This window comes from Sphaeramia orbicularis, chromosome 3 (assembly GCF_902148855.1).
Source record: "Sphaeramia orbicularis chromosome 3, fSphaOr1.1, whole genome shotgun sequence".
NCBI lineage: Eukaryota > Metazoa > Chordata > Actinopteri > Kurtiformes > Apogonidae > Sphaeramia > Sphaeramia orbicularis.
This window is the reverse complement of record NC_043959.1, coordinates 62530913-62555354: the sequence shown is the minus strand read 5'-3', so window position 1 is coordinate 62555354 and position 24442 is coordinate 62530913.

Genomic DNA, 24442 nt, shown 5'->3' with positions numbered 1-24442 from the left:
TAATCAGCATCTGGATCTGCCACACCTGTGAGGTGGATGGATTATCTCAGCAAAGGACAAAGGAGAAGTGCTCACTAACACAGATTTAGACAAATTTATGAACAATATTTGAGAGAAATAGGCCTTTTGTGAACATAGAAAAAGTTTTAGATCTTTGAGTTCAGCTCATGAAAAATGGGAGCAAAAACAAAAGTGGTGCGTTTATATTTTTGTTCAGTGTGTATATATATATATATATATATTATATATATATATATATATATATAGTACAGTACAGGCCAAAAGTTTGGACACACCTTCTCATTCTTTGCATTTTCTTTATTTTCATGACTATTTTCATTGTAGATTCTCACTGAAGGCATCAAAACTCTGAATGAACACATGTGGAATTATGTACTTACCAAAAAAGTGTGAAATAACTGAAAACTCTCTTATATTCTAGTTTCTTCAAAGTAGCCACCCTTAGCTCTGATGACTGCCTTGCACACCCTTGGCATTCTCTTGATGAGCTTCCAGAGGTAGTCACCTGAAATGGTTTCCACTTCATAGCTGTGCCTTGTCAGGGTTACTTAGTGGAATTTCTTGCCTTATTGATGGGGTTGGGACCATCAGTTGTGTTGTGCAGAAGTCAGGTTGATGCACAGCTGACAGCCCTATTGGACAACTGTTAGAATGCATATTATGGCGAGAACCAATCAGCTAAGTAAAGACAAACGAGTGGCCATCATTACTTTAAGAAATGAAGGTCAGTCAGTCTGGAAAATTTCAAAAACTTTGAATGTGTCCCCAAGTGCAGTCGCAAAAACCATCAAGCGCTCCAACGAAACTGGCTCACATGAGGACCGCCCCAGGAAAGGAAGACCAAGAGTCACCTCTGATGCTGAAGATAAGTTCATCTGAGTCACCAGCCTCAGAAATCGCAAATTAACAGCAGCTCAGATTAGAGACCAGATGAATACCACACAGAGCTCTAGCAGCAGACACATCTCTACAACAACTGTTAAGAGGAGACTGCGTGAATCAGGCCTTCATGGTCAAACAGCTGCTAGGAAACCACTGCTCAGGAGAGGCAACAAACACAAGAGATTTATTTGGGCCAAGAAACCCAAGGAATGGACATTAGACCAGTGGAAATCTGTGCTTTGGTCTGATGAGTCCAAATTTGAGATCTTTGGATCCAACCGCCGTGTCTTTGTGCGACGCAGAAAAGGTGAACGGATGGATGCTACATGCCTGGTTCCCACCGTGAAGCATGGAGGGGGAGGTGTGGTGGGTGGGGGTGCTTTGCTGGTGACGCTGTTGGGGATTTATTCAAGATGAAGGCAACCTGAATCAGCATGGCTACCACAGCATCCTGCAGTGACATGCCATTCCATCCGGTCTGCGTTTAGTTGGACCATCATTTATGTTTCAACAGGACAATGACCCCAAACACACCTCCAGGCTGTGTGAGGGATATCTGACCAAGAAGGAGAGTGATGGAGTGCTGCGCCAGATGACCTGGCCTCCACAGTCACCGGACCTGAACCCGATCGAGATGGTTTGGGGTGAGCTGGACCGCAGAGTGAAGGCAAAAGGGCCAACAAGTGCTAAGCATCTGTGGGAACTTCTTCAAGACTGTTAGGAAACCATTTCAGGTGACTACCTCTGGAAGCTCATCAAGAGAATGGCAAGAGTGTGCAAAGCAGTCATCAGAGCTAAGGGTGGATACTTTGAAGAAAACTAGAATATAAGAGATGTTTTCAGTTATTTCACACTTTTTGTTAAGTACATAATTCCACATGTGTTCATTCATAGTTTTGATGCCTTCAGTGAGAATCTACAATGAAAATAGTCATGAAAATAAAGAAAATGCAAAGAATGAGAAGGTGTGTCCAAACTTCTGGCCTGTACTGTATATATATATACATATATATAATATATATATATATATATATATATATATACACACACAGGGTGGAGAAGCAAAATTTACAATATTTTGAGGCAGGGATTGAAAGACAGTGTATGACCAATTAGTTTATTGAAAGTCATGAGAATTTATTTGCCACAAGACAATTTCCGTAATAGAAAATGTTTTTATTCTATGTGTCCTCCTTCTTTCTCAATAACTGCCTTCACATGCTTCCTGAAACTTGCGCAAGTGTTCCTCAAATATTGGGGTGAAAACTTCTCCCATTCTTCTTTAATAGTATCTTCCAGACTTTCTGGTAATAGTTTTGCTCATAGTCATTCTCTTCTTTCCATTAGAAACAGTCTTTATGGACACTCCAACTATTTTGGAAATCTCCTTTGGTGTGACGAGTGCATTCAGCAAATCACACACTCTTTGACGTTTGCTTTCCTGATTACTCATATGGGCAAAAGTTTCTGAAAAGGTATGGATAATAGTGTTAGGTATGATTATGACATCAGTATATGTTGGGTTCAAAACAACTGACGTAGTGCCTGCTGAGAAAAAACAACTAAATGTTCAGTGTACATTTTGCTTCCACACCCTGTATATATTTTTTGTAAACATAATGTTTGTGTTTGTAGTCAACAGGTTGCATGGATCTGATATATGCACTGTTTGTTGTTTGTTGTATGTTTGTTAAAATTACAACAATTTAAATAAAAACATTTTAGAAAGAAAAAAAAAATCCTAGAAACAGTCTGAGTTGAAAACACCCACAGGACAGAGAAAGGTCCAGAGCAGAAAACGTGGAGCTGATGTGACTGCAGTTATCAATCAGAGCGTTGCAGGCTTTGGCCCGTTCTGCCGTTTGTATCAGATGTGGGTAGGCCTTAATCTGAGTTCTCTGAGGAAAAGAGGCCGTCACAAACCCCTGCTGACATGTCAAGCTATTTTTATTTTCCTCACAAATTGCACTGCTGTTTAGCGCAGCGTGAGCTTTGTAATCTGGGCTTCAAATAGTGAAAAAAAAAAAGGGAGAGAATTATTATACTGTGAACGTTGAGAGTGAAACAAGAAGAAAGGATCTGGTAAAGAGAAAAGGATGAAAGTGATGAGGTGTTAATAGAAATTAAAGCCAGAGAATGGAATGAGTGATACTGAGTGAAAAAGGTGAGAACACTGGGAATGAATAGAACAGGGGATGGACGCAAACGCCTGCGTCTATCTATCTATCTATCTATCTATCTATCTATCTATCTATCTATCTATCTATCTTATATCTATCTATCGTTCTATCGTTCTATCGTTCTATCTATCGTTCCATCCATCCATCCATCCTATTAAATGACGTTTGTTGCTCCGTCCCCATAACACTGTTTGATCATATCTCAACAACAGTATATTAAGGCAGACATTTCTGCATAATTAGGGGAGTGTCCACTGTGATTGACAGGTGTCTGTTGTGCTCTACCAGCGTCAGCTCGGCTTCAGTCACATTCATTGCTCTTCTGTATTAAATCAAACCTCTTCTCCCTGACAGACAGCTGTGTTACTGCTGATGGGGTTTGCTGATGTTTAACGGCCTTGGCTCTGTAAAATTACACCAAAGTTCAAGTTCAAAGTGGGAACGTGTCTATAAGTCCTTTCTCTAGGGTCAGAGTTTTGTTTGTTGATTAGCTCTTGTGTTCTTTGGTTTGTAGTTAAAGTCAGGTGTCCGGTGTTGGAGCGGTGCGTCTCAGTGCAGGAGGCTCACAGACGCCTGGTGTCTTTGACAGAATCAGATGAACGGGCCATCTGGATAACCAAGCACTGGGCCGCTGGACCAAGGCTGTTTTCCTCTGTGCTTCAAAAAATCCAAAGTAAGCTCTTACAGAGTTAATCCTTGAAAGAAGATCTGTCAGCCCCGTCATTCTGCAGAAAAGATAGACGTGGTAAACAAATTTAGGGTGACAATGGAACATCTGTCCAGGGTCTGCAGATGAACCATGACCACTGGGCTGAGTCTGGTGCACTGTACAATGTACAATGGCCCCGTTAAATAAACCAACAAAATTCCCAAAAATGAAGGGCAGACCGCTGCTGGAGTCCAGGTGTAAAAAGAAAGATGGCCCCATCCCTCCTTTAAACATTCCTCACCCACGATCAAGGTGAGCAGGCCCACCTACAGAGGAAGCACAGTCTCCAAAATCACTTTTCTCTTCAGGTCACGGTGTTATTTAAACCAGTTCATCTCCAACATGATATTAGCCCCCCCAAAAAATGTCACCAAAATCCATCAACATTTGACCCCCCCCCCCCCCCCCCCCACCACCACAAAGTATGAAGGGCCCATCAAAAAACACCAAAAATGCTCATTTTAACCTAGAAAATCACATATAATCAGGTCTGAAGTGTCCACACATGGCTTTTCCTAGTATTTGACAGTGTCCCTGTAAAATCAACTTCATAGGTTTTTGTATCAGCTGATATGTAAGTGAAAATAAGGAGATTTTAAGTAAAATAACTCAATTCTAGGCTAAAAACTGGAAATAGAAAGTAAAGTAAAGTAAATTTTATTTATAGAGCACTTTTCACAGACAGAGTCACAAAGTGCTTAAGAAAGAAGCTCAGAACAGTAAATCTAGTTGAACACAATGTCTATTTTCTAAACCTCTTTTTCAGCAAAATGCAGGTCTGAGTTCCAGACAAACAGAGCTGAACACTGAAATAATAAAGATAAATACAAGATTTAAGGAAGACTTTAATGGTGACATGGTGACATCTGGACAGACTTTTATACATGTGCACTTCACACTTCATTCCCATGTTACCACCACAAACAAACCATGTGTTTACATTCAGAGTCAGGAGGAACTGGGCATCTGAGGAGTTTAGTCGTGACGTGCATTGTGGGAAGTGAAGGTTCCACCTGACAGCAGCAGCTGAAACAGACACCACACGGAAACGGCAGGAGCTCCCTTCCTTCTGCACACATTCCTCCAGACGTTTCTGCGTCGTGTTTGTTTCATCCATGTAATACCATATGTTTGTGCTGCTGCTGTCAGGCGGCTGTGTGAACCTCCCTTTCCCACAATGCACGTTGTGACTAAATTCCTCAGATGCCCAGTTCCTCCTGACTCTGAATGTAAACACATGGTTTGTTTGTGGTGGATGGAACTAAGAAACTGTTCACTGTAATGACAGAGATTCAGCTGAGGAATGACAGACAGACCAACAGACGAATGAAACTGAGGATAGGACTGAGGATGGACAGATGTGAGGAAACACTGGACACCAAAGTCTCCAGCACCTTTAACAGATCGGATACAGGTCACGTAAGGACTGCAGTCTGAACGGAGCCAAAGTGTAACCTTATGACTGTACTGACTGTCATGGACCCGAACCCAAACCCGAAACTTCTGTGGGATTCTGAAAACCAATATCAAAGACTTTCAGATGCTAAGATGGAGGTGTGTGTGTGAATATCCAGGTGTGGATGTGTAGTTGTGTGACATCTGTATGACAGAGCATCCCTTCTGCAGAACCAGAGGAGGATCTGAAAGGGTCTGATCTGCCTTGGCGGAGGTCTGCGCTCTCCAAGTGCTTTTCAAGTTTTAACATAAATCAAGCAATAAGAGGCCGATTGAGATCAAATTTGGTTCATATTGATCTTACAAATGTCCCTTTTCTCTACCATCCAGAGTTCACATGGGGTCGTTTTCATTCACTAGGTGGAGTTTTGTGGGAAAAAATTGGTTCTCTGACCATTGTTCTGCTACTATCAGGTCCCAGTAGCTCAAACTGAGTTCATATCAATTGTCTAACAATTTTCTCTTCATGCCACTACCTTGGGTTTACATGGTGTCATATTTTGACACCAGGTGGTGTGTTTTGGAAAGGCAACAAAAAAGGAGATTCTTTAATGCCAAATTAAACTCCCATTATACAGAATCTACAATGACATCATTTTTATTCTGGTGACTAGATTGACTTTCAAACTCAATAACATGGAGGACATTTCCATAACTTAGGGGCTCAGTCACAGTTGGATTCAAACCGTGGGACAGGTAAGAGATTGGGATCAGCAGACCCCAGGGATCAGAATATGTGAAATTTGCTGGTGATTGTCGAATTCTGAAAGGCGGCGACAAGACAATTTATCAATTTATCGGATCTAGTGGAGATCCAGGCTGCAGAGTTCTGGACCATTCGTGGTGGAGCAGAAAAGCATGACTAATACCATAATACAGTGAGTTGCGGTAATGGAGATAAGGTGTGTTTAATGCGTGAATGAGTCTTTTCAGATGTGAAAATGTGATTTGGCACAGAAACCTTGTGTGATTCATGTGGGCTTTGTCTGTTTGTCTGTCATATTTGAAAGGAGCAGAGCTGTTATTAAAGCAGAAGTGTCAGGGGGATTCCAGCTCCATATGTGACACAAGCGGACGTCCACTGTTTGTCTGAAGTGCATTACAAGGATGGACAATATCTGGTATTGACCTGTTCCCTTCACGGCTGCTTCACCCACTTCCTCTGAGCTCTACCCTACACCCAGAAGATCCTAATGCCTTGAATAATCAGCAGAGGAGAGTAGTTTCTGTGGAAAAATGTCATGAATCCACTGGATAACGACCATCCTGGGATGAAGCCACAGAGCACACAGTCTGCAGTTGTGCGTGGCTGAACAAGAATCTTACGCCGTGCCTTTCTGCTGTAAAATAATTGAAAAATCCATATCTATATTACATAGAAGATTGTTCTTCACACTTCACGCACAAGTATCACAAGACTAGAAGCTGTTTGTGATCGCTGCATGACGCTAATTGAATCTCTTCTTTGTCTTCCAGATATTAGGGCACAGTATATTTTCAACGTTTCCTTCTACTTGTAATTGCTAAAGATTTGTTTGGATCACAGTAGGGGTTCTGTCAAAAGTCTGTTCAACGTTCTGACATGCTGCAGGTGAGGATGAAGAAGGAACCTTCAGTGTTTACAGGTGGACTCCACCTCCATTCTGAGTGGAACACCACCTGTCTCATGATTCTGAAAACTACTACAAAGTCTTTCAGAGGCTGAGATGGAGGTGATTACAGCTGCGCAATATATCCTTTGAGCGTCGTCATCGCAATGTCCGTGTGCGCAACAGTCACATCGCAGGTCCTGTGATGTAGGAGGCAGATGAACTCAATGTGTTCTCGTTTTAAGTACAACCTGGGTACCTGACACACACTGGGCGCAGCCATCCGCCAATCACAATCCTTCTTAATCAGTTTGCCGAAGCAGACCACACCCTGCACGTGGAGTGAGTCGCTGGTAACAACATTGAAAATGAGCAACGAGCAGGACTCGTACCAGCCACTCTGGTACAGTCCACACATGACACTAAGAATAACTTCTGGTATGTAAATGAATACAGATGAAATACTTTAGATTAAAATACTGGGTTTTTGACGCCACACTGTCACCATGCACTGGACTGCCAGGCCCTACTGGGAGCAATTAGGGTTCAGTGTCTTGCTCAAGGACACTTCGACAGTTGGAGGCAGTATTTAAACTGCCAACCTTTTGTTCATTGGATGACCTGCTCTGCCAACTGAGCCACAGCCGCCACCAAACCACCAAGAACCTTTTAGAAACTACACATGAATGCAGATTATACACAGCATCCACAGGATGTGTCATGTATTTATTTACATATGAATGTTTTTGTGAAGTTATTTTAGCTGATTCCTGTCGCCATAGTGTCCCCTACTGACGAGCCACCATGGCTTATAATGCTGTGTTTGTCACCTGAAAAAGGCTGTTCATTTATGTATGTTATATTTAGAATATTCTGCCCACTTTTTCTTGGGTCACACAGTCCTTGTCTATGGGGAACTGAAGCCTCTTGAACCCACCACAGTTCACTGACAGTTCTGCAGCCTGTACTGTTGTGTCGCTGTGGTGTTTCACAGCATTAGCACGATCTGACTAAAGGACAAGTGAACGCCTGATTAGAGGGGGAACGCTGACCGTTTTATATATACACTGTACAGATGGACTAAAACTCTACCAGTCTGACTCTACATCAGTGTGGAGGTAGGGAGGCTTAAAAATGTTTTCAAATAGGACATTTTCACCAACTAAACATACATTGTCTCCAGTGTCGGCTGTTGCTCTTTCAGACAGTTGAAGCTCATTGTCACTTACATCAAAAAAAAAGTCCAGTTATTTCAACATAAATTCGTCCTCCGTTCCTTTTTCAGAAAATGCTCAGTGACCTTATCGTACCAAATAAACAAGAAAACGTGTCCCTTCAGTCCAGTGTACCAGTTAGTCCAGTGGTTGTGTTTTCTTCCAGGTCAGTAAATGAACAGTTCATTTGGTTTCTGTGATTTCACAGCAGAATGTGACGGTATTAAACTGAACTGTGTCAGTGAAGGAGCAGATCTGAAAACAGCTGTCAATCAAACCGCATTCAGCCTTCGGACCCGTCCTCCGATCGGCGCGCGGAAGCTCGGCGTCCGGCCCGGCCGAGCTCCGCCCACGGCTCCGTTCACCCCCGGAGACGCCGAGCGTCCGGGGGCGGGACGACAGGGTGTCATGTGTCCAGTGCTGGTCCAGTTTGTAGTGGTTTTAAAGCAGTTCCACTCAGTCCCATTGAAGTGCATGGACGCTGAGCGTCTACGACAAATGCACTGAGCAGAGATGGAATGAACAAACACAGACACGGGAATGGAGGAGAAGTGAACAACATCCAGTCCACTGATCTGGGATCAGACTGATTCTGAACCAACTGGTCTGAGAGATGAACGTGTTCCAACGCATTTGGAGTCAATGAAATGAAAACAACTGAACAGATTTGAGCATTTAATGGGAGTCATGTTAGGGTCAGAGGAGCTTCCACTGCAGTCTGACACAAACACCTCTGCTTGTCTCATATTTGTTGTTTTGTTGTTGGGACTACCACTAGCACTGATGTGTTTCATTCCAACTGAGTCATACAATGATGTTTACAGCTCAGAAAACATGTTTGAATTGTTAGTATGGCTTTACGTATGAAGACAAATCCCGTCTGTGTTCACTGGCATTCATGTAGCTGGAGTTGAGCCTTCCACAGTGTGCTCAAAGCACCTTAAAATATCTGCAGTCTTACAAGTGTGAGTCCTAATGTTTGTGCAGTTGTATCCTGCTGTTACACTTTCATCCTTCCAGCATGAACACCTACATTATGGAACTTTACAAATCATTCCACTGCATTTTTAAATGTGTTACAAAGGCAACATGCTGTTTGTTGCTAACTTGATGAATTCACTCATGCCAGTGGTTTACTATACGCTTAATGACAACGTTGCAAATATGACACTTAACTAATGTTTCCAATGTCTTAGGATTCTGTAATGAAGGAGCGGATGGTGGATTTGTCATGAATTCCTGATTCTCACCTACAGATGTGGTTCATGTGATTGACTCTTATTAAGCAGATCATCAGTTACAGAATGTTAAGTCATAGTTACTAAATGGGTGCTTCTGGGTTCATTTTGGTATCTGGGACTTTTCCAGCTTTTTAGACCCATAATAAAAGAGAAATTTAGACATATTTCCCCCCAGGATGGACCTGATGATGACCTCAGATAAATGCAAAAAAAAAATAAAAAATTATACTCTTGCTCTGAGCCATCCCATAATTAATGAATTTTTAACGAAATATTGAGCCAAAAATTGGACCAAAATAGGGACATGAAAAACTACCCAGGTGTCAGTGCATTTTATTTTGAAAACATCACTTGAAATAGTGTTATATAGCGCTATAAATAAAGACACTGTGTTAAATTTGATGATCCTAGTGGTTTTTCTAATCCAGACATGCAGGTTTTTCATGAATCTCCGTCTCATTCCAGGTTTTGTATGTAACCCATCGTGTCCACTTGGGTTACATACAGAACCTGCCCAGTTAAACACATATTAATCACAAATGATTTTGCAACAGCAGTCATTTTTGTCACTCTGCCTTGCATAATTAGTTCAATTCCCAAAATGTATGTGACAGAATAAGAAGAAAGTTCAAAAAATAGTAGCGCGTAATTTTTGTGTCCTTTTTACTGTGTTACATGCAGATTTTTATATTAAATATAATGTAAATAATATAAAAATGTGTTTTTTGGAAAAATAGTGTCTGTTTTATCTCAGTAAGTATTTTTTTTTTTTTTTTTAATAAAATAGACCCAAAGTGCTTCCAAACTTGCTTCATAACATTCGTCTACATCTGGTTTAAATTTTTAGCCCCATGTCCTGTTTTTAGGACCACTTTCATAGAAGCACCCAAATATTATGCACTAAGTTACGTTGATTTCAGTCATTTATATGTAGCTGGTACCATTTCACAGTAAGACTACACTTATAATAGACTTATAAATCATATTCAAAGCCAAAGTCATCTTTATTGTCAGTTGTGCCTTGTACATTATATACAGAAAGAGCTGAAATTACTGGACTCTAAGGCCCCACAGTGCCGTAAACATAAAGTGCAAATAACACAGAAAAGTGCAAAGTGCAAATAACATAGAAGAGTGTGAAGGTAAATATAAGAGTGCAATAGAGGAGTAACAAAAGAACAATCAAGGTGCATATGTGCATCACTTGCACTAAAGTGGTGATGGTTTGGGGGGGGGGGGTTTGTTAGAGTCCTGAGTGTGAGTGTGTGGGGGGGGGGTAGAGCAGGGAGGGAGTTCAGCATTCTGATATCCTGGTGGAAGAAGCTGTGTTTCAGTCTGCTGGTCTGAGCCCTGAGGCTCGGCAGTCTCCTCCCTGATGGCAGGAGGCTGAAGAGGCTGTGAGACGGTGGGTGGGTGGGTGGGGTCCTTTATGATGTGGACGGCTTTCCGGGTGAGGCGGGTGTTATAGATGTCCTGAAGGGAGGGGACAGGAGCTCCAGTGATCTTCTCAGCTGCTCCCACTATACGCTGGAGGGTCTTTTTGCAGGATGCGGTGCAGGCACCGAACCACACAGTGATGCAGCTGGTCAGGACACTCTGGATGGTGCCTCTGTAAAATGTGTGCATGATAGGGGCTGGGGCTCCGGCTCTCCTAAGTTTGCGGAGGAAGTATAGGCGTTGCTGGGCCTTTCTGGCCAGTGATGCGGTGTTTATAGACCAGGAGAGGTCCTCCGAGATGTGCACACCCAGGAACTTGGTGGTGCTCACCCTCTCCACAGCAGCACCATCAATAGTCAGAGGAGCATGCTGGGTGTGCGCTCTCCTGAAGTCCACCACCATCTCCTTTGTCTTCTCCACATTCAAGGACATTATTGTCCCTGCACCACGTCACCAGGTGGCTCACCTCGCTCCTGTAGTGGGTCTCATCGTCGTTGCTGATCAGACCCACTACGGTCGTGTCGTCCGCAAACTTAATGAGAAGGTTGGAGCTGTGCCTCGGTGTGCAGTCATGGGTCAGCAAGGTGAAGAGGAGGGGGCTTAGCACACATCCTTGGGGGGCTCCGTGTTCACCGTGATGGTGCTGGATGTGTTACGGCCGAGCCGTACTGCTTGTGGTCTTCCCGTCAGGAAGTCCAGCACCCAGTTGCACATGGAGGCACTAAGCCCCAGCCGGTCCAGTTTATGGATGAGCTGTTGGGGGATGAGTGTGTTGATGCAGAGCTGAAGTCGATGAACAGCAGTCTGGCATATGAGTCCTTCAAGTCCAGATGGGTGAGGGCTGAGTGGAGGGCAGTGGAGATCGCATCATCAGTTGAGCGGTTGGACCGATAAGCGAACTGGAAAGGGTCCAGGGAAGGGGGGATGATGGATCTGATGTGCTGCAGGACCAGCCGTTCAAAGCACTTCATGAGGATGGGGGTGAGTGCAACTGGACGGTAGTCCTTGAAGCAGGTGGGGACCTTCTTCTTCAGGACCGGGATGATGGTGGTGGCTTTGAGGCATGTGGGGACAACAGCCTGACTCAGAGAGGTGCTGAAGATGTCTGTTACAACATCTAGGAGTTCCACTGCACAGTCTCTGAGTACATGACCGGGGATGTTGTCTGGACCCGGGGCTTTGCGTGCGCTGATCCTACTAAGGGATCTCCTCACGCTCGCTGGGGACAGTGTCATCACCTGGTCACCGGTGGGGGGTGTGGTCATCTGTGCAGGGGTGCTGTTGTGTGCTTCAAAGCGAGCGAGAAGCTGTTGAGCCGGTTCAAGTGGAGCTGTCACAGGTCTGTGGCGCAGGCTTGTAGTCCGTAATGGTCTGTATCCCCTGCCACAGACTCCGGGTGTCTCTGCTGTCACTGAAATGGTGGGTTATTCTCCTGGAGTACTGCCTCTTAGCCTCTCTGATGCTACGTGACAAGTTGGCCCCTGCTGTCCTCAGGTCCGCCTCGTCTCCAGCTCTGAAGGCAGCGTCCCAAGCCTTCAGAAGCCTGTGGACCTCCCCTGTCAGCCATGGCCTCTGGTTGGCCCGGACAGTGACGGTCTTGGTGTCCGTGACATCATCAATGCATTTGGTGATGTAGGCAGTGACAGTCTCTGTGTACTCCTGGAGGTCTATGGTGGTGTTGTAGGTGGCAGCCTGCTTGAACATATGCCAGTCAGTGGAGCTGAAATGGTCCTGAAGCGCCTCTGAGGACCCCTCTGGCCAAACTCGTACCTGTTTCCGAACTGGTTTGGTGACTTTAACCAGTGGTCTGTATGCTGGCATTAGCATAACAGTGAGGTGGTCTGAGGCGCCGAGGTGGGGAGGGGCAGGGCCTTGTAGGCTCTGTCGTGGAGGTGTAAACATTGTCCAGGGTATTGTTTCCCCGTGTGGGAAAGTCAATGTTTCTGTGGAGTTTGGGAAACACAGTATTTGGGTCTGCGTGGTTGAAATGCCCAGCCAGGATCAGGAAAGCATCTGGGTGGGTAGTCTGCTGCTCACTGATGTGCTGGTAGAGTTCATTCAGTGCTTCACTCCTGTTGTTGTTGGAGGTGTGGGTGTGTGTGGGGGGGTGTAAACAGCCACGAGCAGTATGGCCCTGAACTCCCTCGGCAGATAAAATGGCCGGCACTTGATAATCATGATCTCTATCAGCGGTGAACAGTGTTTGCAGACCACCACAGCATCCCCACACCAGGCATCACTGATGTAAACACACAGCCCCCGCCCCGGGTCTTACCTCCCTCCATGAAAGCTCTGTCCGCTCGGTAGCATGAGAGCCGGTCGAACTGGATGGTGCAGTCCAGGACGCCGTCGTTGAGCCATGTTTCCACAAACACAAAAACACAGCACTCTCTCACAGTCATCGTGGATGAGCGAAGCAGTCTGATGTAGTCCAGCTTGCTATCCAGAGACCGCACGTTGGCCAGCACCATGGTGGGAATAGCCGGCTTATGCTGGTTAGCCGCTAGCCTAGCCCGGATACCTCTGCGTTTGCCCCTCTTCTGTCTCCTCAAACGCCGCTTGTGGCGCTTCCAAGGTGGTCGAGGTAAAGGCACAGATCCAGGAGTGGGGGTCGGTGGTGGTGGGGGTTCCCGGAGAAGACCGCAGTCCCGTAGTTCCTCAACGCACGCGAAGTTTACTTCGTATAAATAGTTACGATTTAGTTGAAGTAAAGCCCCCCGGCTGTATGCTAGTTTACAAACAGATGAACATGACTTAGACATACAAGTGCAACGACTAACACAGGACGAAAAACACGAAAGCACTGTTTTAACGGGACAGAGCGAAGCCGCTGCATCCGCACGCGCCGCCATCGTGCGAGTGTGTATATTGATTAACTTGTAAGTCAGTCTTCACTGATTTTGGCAAAATAAAGTTATTGTTGAGCTTTTAGTCTTTGTCTTCTGTTAAATTTCAAATCTAAAATTTATTTTGGGTGGCTGTGGCTCAGTTGGTAGAGTGGGTCGTCCAATGACCAAAGGGTTGGCGGTTCGAATCCTGGCTCTGACTGTCCAAGTGTCAAAGTGTCCTTGGGCAAGACACTGAATCCTAAATTGCTCCCAGTAGGGCCAGGCAGTGCCTTGCATAGCAGCAGGTGAATGTGAGGAACTGTAAAGCGCTTTGGGCACCATGAAGGTGTAGAAAATGCACTGTATAAGTTCAGTCCATTTACCATTTTAATCAAGGCCAAATTTGTGAGTGACAAAAGGGAACCTTACTGTTCTTATTTATTTATTTATTTAATTTTCACATTGTAAAAAACATACACATATGTTGGTTAAAAACTGTGATGGATGATTACCAAATACCCTCAAGGGGCTTAACTAATGGCAACCTCCAGATTTCAAAGGTTCTTTACAACTGCAATTAAAAAAATATATACATATATACATATATATATATATATATATATATATATTTGCAAGCTGCACAAAAGTACATTTTCAACACAAAGAATTCCATGACATACCAAGCTTAGAAAAGTATCCCATGTGGAAAATTCCAATCACTCAGAAGCAAAGTTTCACAGCTTTCTGAACTGAATTTGAGGAAGCTGCATAAGAAGAGTTGGCAGATTATTCCATATTTTTTATATAAATAGCAATACTGTATGCTACTTAAGCATATATGGGGCATAATAATAATAATCTAACATCTCAGTAAAACTTGTGATAACAAACACTGATGGCACATAAAAAAAAGCAAAACGGTTTTATCCTTAGTGTATGAATATGTTCAGTTGAAATGTCAGATCGTACCAAATGACTGGTTCTGATGGGGATTAAATACTAATAATTATGACTAAACACTGTTACGTATAAACCCTCCCAACATGCTGCAGACAAAGGAATCTTCTTAGCCATTCAGTTCAGAGGCGAAACACTATTTGACATAGAACAGGTCACTGTTTTCCAGCTTTTCTAATGTGTTATAAGCTTCTGTATGATTCATAATGGGCTTACAGTTACTAAAGTGCTTATGCTGCGTTCAGGGCCGGTTTTTGAGCCCGTAAGTCACAACTTCAAACTACGACTCACGACTTTGTAATGTTCCAGGCAAATCTCACCAAACTGTTTGAGCACAAGGAATTGTGGGAGTTAGATGTAAACAAACCAGCATGGTGAACCGTATGTTATGTTCATTTACAGTCATTTCTATCCCAGAGGTGTTTGTTCTTCACTTATTTAAGGGAAAGAGAGGAGGAAAAACGGTGCAGAAGGCAAGAGAAGCTGTTCCACCTTTCATGTTCTGTTATTTATATCTGGATACGTGTTTGGTGTTACGGCATGACACCCAGCGTGGACCCAAATGCACGAGACTCTTTAAGGTTCAGTGGTCAAAGAGATTTATTTTAACAAAAAACATCAAAAGTACAAAAATGGATGAACAAAGGAGGAAGCACAACGCGCTCAACATTAAACCTAAAAAAACCTAACAAACTGAAAGAGGAAGCACAACGTGCTCTATGTTAAACTAAAAACCTGATACACAATAACACATGGGATAAGATACAAAATACTTAACATGAGGAGTTCTTCACTTGGACACAGAAACGACGCACTGACAACAGATAAAGGGAGAGAGGAGAATATACAGGGAAGGCGGGGTCACAAACAGGTGTGGGCGATCACAGGAGGAACAGCAGGTGAAGGCGAGGATGGGAGGAAGGACGACAACGACAAGACCGACAGAGTGCAGACAAAACAGGAAGGAGACCACATCACCAAAATAAAACAGGACGAGACAAAACAAAGACCCTAAACTACATCAGCACACACGACGACGCATGACATTCGCTCTGAATTTTTATGTTGCACTCATTGGACTGAAAACTAGCTAACGCTGGAGCAGCTGCTGATTCTACAGAACATTTACAGATAAATAATGTCAGAGCAATACCTGGTTTTAATTAACAATTTGCATAAGTATCGCATCCATGGGGGGGCGCCATTGTTGTTTCAAGGCTACGTGACGTCAGAACTCAGAAGTGGGAGAACATGGTTCTAGTGTGAGTTCACAGGTGGAAGTCCCAGGTTTGACTGAACATTCCAGTGCATTTTCACCGGTAGAAGGATGAAAAAACAGCAGTTACAGGAGGCCTGGAACGCAGCATTATTATCTGTTATCTGGTGACTTGGAGCTGTGGGTTTCAACACTTTTTAATTTCATTTCTGATTTAAATGCATAAATATTGTGTTAATCCATGCTTGAAACCATCTCATTAGTTTGGAATTAATGAAATATACCAGTACTATTGTAGTGATCTTCCGTTTGTTCCCCAAAAAAAATCACGTATGAGTTGTACTCTGACACGAATGACGAGGCTGTAATCTGTTCCAAAATGTATTAAAAAAAAAGGCTCATTTCCATCTGTCAGTCGGTAGAAAAAACTCTATACTCAGAAGCTCTGTTTTTTCTTACTACACAGAGGTCATTAGACACACATACACACAGACGGTGCATTAAACAACAACAAAGAAAATCAGAAATTTGCAACTTCACACAAATAAACTTCTAAACATTATTTCCTATTAGCCATCATGTTTTGGCTCTTACAACTGTCTTTACTATAAATTCTTTTCTTGCACAAAGACCTTTTGGTCACATTTGAGGGAAATGCCATGGTTCGCTGGCAGGTACAACAAACAGCTTACAAAGCTGTTACACCGTTCACAAAACAAAGCACAATCTGTCTCATTTTGGGCCCCATTTCTGGACGCTTGGTCAATTGAAATCAAATTGTCACTGATTTTAACTTCTGGGGAATGTGACTTTAGATGTTTAAGGTGCAGTTTTTACTCACTGGTGTTCTGCACAACTGCAGTGAGAACAAACCATGCAGTAAATGTACCATAAAACCTGTTCAGCGCCAAAGGGATGGAACTGGGCACTAGGCTGTGATGCCAAAGGAAACTACAGTGTTATTTTATTTGTGTATCTTTACATTTACAACAATATGACAAGTAAATACTGCAGCCTCTGCAGGACCGATCTGTAGTCTATGTTTTCTGGTGCCTGATTGAATTTTCATATCAACCTGAGCCTCATGTTTGATGGTTTTCAATTGTTCAGATGTAATTTTTATCTGACATCAAGGCTGAATGTGGCTCGTACTCCCAGACTCATTACCTTTGCGAGCAGTTATTATCATTAAAATGAGGTGTGTCTTAGATAGCAGGTACACTTGTGAAATCAATACACACACTAGAGATCATTGATTCCAGTGTAATCATTGTCATTAGTTGATGTTGTGAGCCGACACAAATACCTGGGCAGGCACGTGTACTCGAGTATTTACCAGGAACATGGAGCATCAATAGCAAAACATACATGAAGAATCTGCAAACTGTTTACCACAGGGCTGTCAAACTGATTCTAGTTCAGTTCCACATTCAGCCGAATATGATCTAAAGTGGGCCGGACCAGTCAAATAATATAAGTCATAGGATTAGAAGTAATAAATAATGTCAACTCCAAAGTTTTTTTCTCTGTTTTTGAGTGAAAAAAGTCAAATTCCATAATGAAAACGTTAACATCTACGAACCGTACTTGAACATAACATGAACAAATATGAACAACCTGAAAATTCTTGAGAAAAATAAGTATAATTTTAACAATATTTTGCCTTTGTTTATCATTTATCCATATGCATCACAACTTACAGATCACAGTGGATCTGCAAATACACAAAACATTTAATAACAGGCAGAATATTCGTACAATTCCACAGACTTTTCTTAAGATTTCAGGTTATTCACATTTTTTGTAAAAGGCTAGTCTGTAAATGTAACATTTTTGTGTAATACAAATTTTTTACACTAAAACAAAGAGAAAAATTTGCCTTTTTCATTATTTATAGGTTATAATGATTGTATTTTACTGGTCTGACCCACTTCAGATTCAGTTGATCTAAAATGATTTGAACATCCTTGGTTGTTTATATCAGTGTAATTTCTGCATTTCACACATTCATCCCAGGGCCGGACTGGGCCCTTCGGAGGGCCGGACTGGGCCCTTCGGTGGGCCGGACTGGGCCCTTCGGAGGGCCGGACTGGGCCCTTCGGAGGGCCGGACTGGGCCCTTCGGAGGGCCGGACTGGACCCTTCGGTGGGCCGGACTGGGCCCTTCGGAGGGCCAGACTGGGCCCTTCGGTGGGCCGGACTGGACCCTTGGTGGGCCAGACTGGACCCTTTGGTGGGCCGGACTGGGCCCTTCGGAGGGCCAGACTGGGCCCTTCGGAGGGCCGGACTGGACCCTTCGGAGGGCCGGACTGGACCCTTCGGAGGGCCGGACTGGACCCTTTGGAGGGCCGGACTGGGCCCTTCGGAGGGCCGGACTGGGCCCTTCGGGGGCCGGACTGGACCCTTCGGTGGGCCGGACTGGGCCCTTCGGTGGGCCGGACTGGACCCTTCGGTGGGCCGGACTGGACCCTTCGGTGGGCCAGACTGGGCCCTTCGGTGGGCCGGACTGGGCCCTTCGGTGGGCCGGACTGGGCCCTTCGGTGGGCCGGACTGGACCCTTCGGTGGGCCGGACTGGACTGTTCGGAGGGCGGACTGGACCCTTTGGTGGGGTGGTTTTGGCCCCCGGGCCGCATGTTTGACACCTGTGGTTTAACATTTCTTGCATCTGTTTGAATCTTTGCATTTCTTCTCGACACATGAATTAAACAGAGGGTTGAACAAAATAGAGCATGTTCAAAGGCCAAAAGAAAAAAACAAAAGAAAAGTTATTTCCTGATGTTTTGAAACACAAATATCCCAAAACAGAGGCCTGTGAGGAACCAGGCTGAGCTCACAGACACGGTGTCCGTCCAGGATGTCCCTGCCCTGGGGTTCTCCTGCTTGGACATGCCGTGCTGAAACTGACAAGGACCGTCGCTGGACCAGAGACGCCGCTGAGATAGGAACATGCACGCCGAAGACAAAGAACAGGGATGACGGCGCTAACACCTGACCACACACCTGGGATGTGGTCCTGGAGCAGACGTCAGACTGCAGGGGGCGTAAACCTCCCTGCTGTCCGGCCTATCAGACACGTCACATCATTATGACGTTTGTGACGAAGGCTCCAGGAAGTAGCTGAAACTAGTAAAGCAGGTAAACAAACAACTACCCCTGTCTGATAAAGGAATTAGATATACATATATATAATACACTTTGTTGTGTGTTCTTTGATGTTAAAACACGGGTCATAAACATGTTTCCATGATGTATTTTATTGTTTTTATGCACCTCCGTGTCCTTCTCCATTCGACACAGTACAGTTTATTGTTGGATCTCACTGTTTGATCGTCCAGATTTTCTACCAGTTCTGTTTGTATACTTCTAATTGATTATATATAGTGTGTTTGCACTTGTGTTCTTTTTTGTGCTGCTGCTGCTGCACTACAATTTCCCAGTTTAGCATCAGTAAAGTCTGTCTGTCTATCTTTGTATTCATCTGTGTCACCAGACAGGCATCCTACCACCTCAGGTAGTTCCTCTGGACGTGGACACGCCAACTCCTCACCCTACTTCTTTTTTTTTTTTTTTTTTTTTTTATCAATTTTGATTCCATTGAACTTCATCTGAGGTCAGTGGCCTCCTTGGGGGGCATCAGTTCATTTCATCCAAAATGCTTCACCCTCAGCTGCAAACACCCCACTGCGAACTCACAAAGAGCCCAACTAATGATAAATGACATATTATTAAATGGTTAACCTAGGATGGGTTATTTCATTCAGTCATTCTATATTATACACAAGAAAAGAGGGAAGTCTTACACAACTTTAAATGAAAAATAATATATTCAGAGCCATTTTTGATGACAGACCACACACATGCACACTTATCTACAGAAAAAAAATAACTGACATTGTGGAAATAGTGCAGTTTAGGGCACTGTTAACATCATGTGCACAGACTAGGGTTGGGAGTCTTTGTTGTAAGGCCGATACGATACGCATTTCTGATCCGATATATTAAAGATACGTGTATGGCATCTCTTTTTTCTCTTGAAAATTAGGAATATTGAAGTGTTATATCCAAAAGCTAAACTAATCTGTGAAAAACTCATAATTGATGTATGTAAATGTGTAAAGTTTCTAAGGAACATGGTGCTTCAGAAGATGTTTGGTCTAAACTTTGGTGTGGATTTTGTAGACGTTGTTTTTTGTAGACATTTTGTAGAATGTTGGGATATCTTAGAGGTGTTGTTCGATTGCTCTCATTATTTTATTTAGTGATGGTGAATACAGTGTTACTGCTGGTAAACAAGAAAGAGTCCAAAATGTAAATAGGAAATCAGTTTGATCTTGAAAATCAATGTATTTGTAAAAATGCTGTTTTCTCAGTATGTTGCTGACAGTTTTTTACTGAAAATGACCATATTCAAATGTTTACCTCACAAACTAATGAAGATAGAATAAAAGAGTTTTTTCTGTTTAAAAGTTGAAGTTCTGTTCTTTCTTTTCATGTATTCAGTGTTCACATACACTTAACATTTTCAGTGGGCCTTCTAAGATGAGTGAATATGACCAAAAATGCTGGCGCTGGCTGACAAACCCCCTGGAAAAGGCTCTGGCAGGGAAAGAGTTAAAACAGCCCCTGATGGCACATTAAATTAAGCTGGCTCAGTATAAAAGTATATCAACACATGAGTTTTCTACTGGATTACAGCGCTGCAAAACTGAATGCACAAAGATACACAGTGTGTTCATGAAGTGTTTTTTTTCTCATTTCATTTTTCATTTAACTTTGGTTGTCCTGTGGTGTGGACTTCAGATGAAATGTGACCAAAAAAGGGATGACCCCATGCCGACTGTGGGATGTGTTCACATACCGCCTGTAATCTGGTGACAGGACGGATGTGAATGATGCATCACATAACCTTCACGAGTCACTGACCCCGGCAACATTTGTTCTCAGCTTGAAGAGGACCACTTGCAGCAGTCATCAGGGCAAAGGCGACATCTGCGGTTTTCATCATGGAGAGGACACCAAACACACACTCTGAGTGTCTACGTGTGTGTGTGTGTGTGTGTGTGTGTGTGTGTGTGTTGTGTGTGGAAGGGGGAGGGGCTTTAGGCTGACACTGCCAGAGCTGTGCATGCCAGCCTGCATCCCCTCTGCCACCTTCTGCTCTGTACAACCGCACCATTTCCACAATGTCACTACTGGTCTGTGGCTGAATGCATGTTTTCACTCTGACTGAAAATGATCTTTACATCATGTTTGTTTTTCAAAGAAGAGCTGCAGGTTTTAGCAAAGCACATGCACATGGTCTGTTTACTACTGTAGTCTGCACATTTGTGCCTTTGGAGGCCAGTGTGTGTGTGTGTGTGTGTGTGAGTGTGTGTGTGTGTGTGTCTGCATGTGTGTGTGTGAGTGTGTGTGTGTGTGTGTGGTGTGGTCTGCATGTGTGTGTGAGTGTGTGTGTGTGTGTGTGTCTGCATGTGTGTGTGTGAGTGTGTGTGTGTGTGTGTCTGCATGTGTGTGTGTGAGTGTGTGTGTGTGTGTGTGAGTGGTGTGTGTGTGTGTGTGTCTGCATGTGTGTGTGAGTGTGTGTGTGTGTGAGTGTGTGTGTGTGTGTGTGTCTGCATGTGTGTGTGTGAGTGTGTGTGTGTGTGGTGTGTGTGTGAGAGAGTGTGTGTGTGGGAGGGTGTGTGTGTGAGTATGTGTGTGTGTGTCTGCGTGTGTGTGTGAGTGTGTGTGTGTGTGAGAGAGTGTGTGTGAGGGAGTGTGTGTGTGTGAGTATGTGTGTGTGTGTGTGTGTGAGAGAGAGTGTGTGTGTGAGGGAGGGTGTGTGAGTGTGTGTGTGTGTGAGTGTGTGTGTGTGGGTGTGTGTGAGAGAGAGTGTGTGTGAGGGAGGGTGTGTGAGTGTGTGTGTGTGAGGGTGTGTGTGTGTGTTTGCATGTGTGTGTGTCTGCGTGTGTGTGCTGTGCATGTGTCTGCGTGCGTGTGCTGTGCATGTGTGAGTGTGTGCTGTGCATGTGTGAGTGTGTGGTGCATGTGTCTGCATGTGTGTGCATGTGTCTGCGTGCGTGTGCTGTGCATGTGTGAGTGTGTGTGTGTGCATGTGTGTGTCTGCGTGTGTGTGCGTGCATGTGTGTGTGTCTGCGTGTGTGTGCTGTGCATGTGTGTGTGTGTGTGCATGTGTGTGTGAGTGTGTGCTGTGCATGTATGTGTGTGTGTGTGTGTGCGCGCGCGCATGTGTGTGCATGTGTGTGCGTGTGTGTGTGTGCATGTGTGTGTGAGTGCGTGCTGTGTGTGTGCATGTGCATGTGTGCATGTGCATGTGTGTGCATGTGTGTGTGTGAGTGTGTGCTGTGCATGTGTGTGTGCGCGCGTGCATGTGTGCATGTGTGTGCATGTGTGCATATGTGTGTGTGTGTTTTCTGCTCAGCTCCCCAGGCACAACCTGCCACATTGACTTACCAGATCAATCCACACCTCGCAGGTGCACCAGATGGGTATCACTGCAACTTTAAAATTGGAAGCTGTCTGTGCCAGAGTTGGTTTGTATGTGACAAGCTAAAAAACAAAGCAATAAATAATGAAAAACAAAACAAATAAATAATGCAGCCTGGACACAGTCTGCACCTATTCAGAAATAATGAAATGATGAGTCATAGAGTGAACTAACCCAGAAACAAGACTGGACTTCTTCTTCTTCTTCTTCTTCTCTTCTTCTTCTTCTCTCTCTTCTCTTCTTCTTCTCTTCTTCTTCTTCTTTCTTCTTCTTCTTCTTCTTCTTCTCTTCTTCTTCTTCTCTTCTTCTTCTTCTTCTCTTCTTCTTTTTCTTTCTCTTCTTCTTCTCTTCCTTCTTCTTCTTCTCTTCTTTTCTCTTCTTCTCTTTTCTTTCTTCTTCTTCTTCTTCTTCTTCTTCTTCTTCTTCTTCTCCTTCTTCTTCTTCTTTCAGGACATTTGATTTGACTTAGACCTGACCAAGTCAACTAGTGCTGCAGTGCACCTCAAAGGTCCAGCTTTTTGATGATGGATTTGCAGAGCTCAGTATTCTACACAGACATCCTACAAAGAACTGTTCTAACACAGACACAGCACAGACGGTTTCTGTTTGATACAGTCTATTCAAATCATTAGCTAAGCATCATTACATTACACTTTACTGCTCAGTAAATACAACAGTAACAGTTGGAAAATATTTTGGTATGTTAATAATAATAATATTATGATATAATATAATTATTGTTAATTATTCTAATATTAATAATATATAATATGTATAAGATGTAGTGATGAAATAACATGTAAATAAGATCCAGGTCATATTTTATGTCAGTAGTTGCTTTTCCATTGACCCTCAAATTGCTCAAATATAACTGGCTCATAAAAATTCACCTTATGGAAAAACGACAATTTCGCCAAAAGTCTCATTTTTCAATTAAAGAGGTGGTTTTCCAGGCGTAGCGCACATGGTATATCACACAAAACTGCAATGGAAAGAGCTTTTTTCACAACTACAGTCAGGTGAAAAAAACGGATGTTGACGTACGCTACAACAAAGAGAAGAAGAAGAAACATGTGTGTGCATGTGTGGACACAGCAGGAAATGTGAAGGAAAGTGCTAGAGTTGGAAATATCTGAGTACTGTGAGACTGAAATGTACAGCAGGGAATTCTTCATTCTTATTTATTGTGTTGTGTGTTGAAGATATGATTAAAGATTCAAGAATGTTTGTTGTCATTACGTGTACACATGATAAAATTTAGATAGGTAGTTTCATTTGAGCTCTTTTGTTACATTATAATAAATATATAATAAATACATATATCTCAGTTATATACAATCATAATTTCAAACAAAAAAAATGGTTCTGTTTACACTTTCTGGCTCCAAATGGGAAGATACAATAAAAACAAATACAAGAATAAACGATATCTACTGTGAAAAACAGCACATTTGTCGTTGGACACTCTATTCAACCATTTCCTATTTCCTATTGGACAAATAGAAATCCTTTTCATTAGATTCCATCCCTTTCTTTTTTTCTTACAATGTTTGGTTCATTGTGACTTCAAGGTTTTTGGAGCGGAGCCCTTCACTTCTACTTCTGCGTTTATTTCACACACTAAATGGATCAGTCCCTGACTGCGACGCTGAGCTCCTCTGGTCTCGTGCAAATCTGAAACAGTTCTACTTTCAAATCAGTCGATTCAGCTGGCATTAGACATGGATCCTCCCAACTGTCCATGAAGCATAGTGACCATCTAGAGCTGACAAAGGGACACAGGGATCTGTGGACGTGCATACAAATACTGAACTGCTCTGTAAAATACAACATATTACACATAGTACACATGTGACTCAAATCAAATCAATAACTTCTATTATCAATACCTCATCTGTTTAGCTTCACTGTTGTGCCTTATTTGTCTCCTCAACCCTCTGCCCTTTTGTTATATTCCATGTTTATAGTTATATTATTTATACTTTATGGTTATATTGTATTCTGTTTTGTTCTTTTCTTACTATTTCATGCTCAGTTTTCACTGTGGGCCTTAGAGTAATGTACATGACAAAACGGACAATAAAGTTGACTTTGACTAACATTGTTTCAGCTTCAAAAATTCGGAGTGAAATCCCACCCAGTGCCTTCCGCTCAGTGCGTTCTGTACGCTCACGTTCTGTACGCTCAGTGCGTTCTGTATTGTACTAAACACTGCACCACTGTATC